This window comes from Papaver somniferum, chromosome 8 (genome assembly GCF_003573695.1).
Source record: "Papaver somniferum cultivar HN1 chromosome 8, ASM357369v1, whole genome shotgun sequence".
In the NCBI taxonomy this organism is placed as follows: Eukaryota; Viridiplantae; Streptophyta; class Magnoliopsida; order Ranunculales; family Papaveraceae; genus Papaver; species Papaver somniferum.
Window position 1 is genome coordinate 5,865,877 of NC_039365.1, and position 748 is coordinate 5,866,624.

The 748-nt window shown below is 38.4% G+C and overlaps 1 pseudogene; it reads right to left on the bottom strand.

The window, feature by feature from the left end:
• Positions 1-423: 423 nt before the first annotated feature.
• LOC113307255 lies at positions 424-523 on the bottom strand (annotated as a pseudogene).
• Positions 524-748: the final 225 nt, after the last annotated feature.

Below are 748 nucleotides of genomic sequence, written 5' to 3' on the forward strand. Positions count from 1 at the left end.
ATCTGTCTCTTCGTGAGGAAAGTACCCCAAGTACTCCTAGTCCTTTGGTAGTGCCAGAAATGGCAACTTTGAAAGCTTTGCTAAACCCAACTAAGACCTCTCGTCCGTCTTGTATCAAGTTAGCTGAAACCGAGGCAAATTATGAACTGAAACCTGGGACTTTACAGATGCTCCCAATGTTTTTAGGGAAGGAGAATGAGAACCCCTATTTTCATGTTAGGGAATTTGAGGAAGTTTGTAGTACTCTGAAAATTAAGAACCTAAGTGATGATGCGTTGAAACTTAGGTTATTCCCCTTTTCCTTAAAATATAAAGCCAAATCTCGGTGGTATAGTTTGGACTCTGAGTCAATTGAAACCTATAACCAACTTACTTCTTCCTTTATACATAAGTTTTTCCCAAGGCATAAAACATCGTCTATTAGGACACAAATATGTACTTTTTCCCAACAAGAGGGAGAATCTCTATATGGGTACTTAGAAAGGTTCAATGACTTGATATCTCAATGTCCTCATCATGGTTTGGAGAAGTTTAGGTTAGTTCAGATCCTCTACGAGGGTTTAGATTATTCAATAACAACCATGGTTGAGTCTTTATGCACAGGTGGGTTTGAGAATAAAACTGTTGATGAAGCGATGACATTTTTGAATGAAATCACCGATAAGACCCAACAATGGGAAAATAGTAGGGCACCCCAGAAAACAATTCTTCTAAGTAGAGGAAATGTTAATAGGGTAGAAGGATCTCA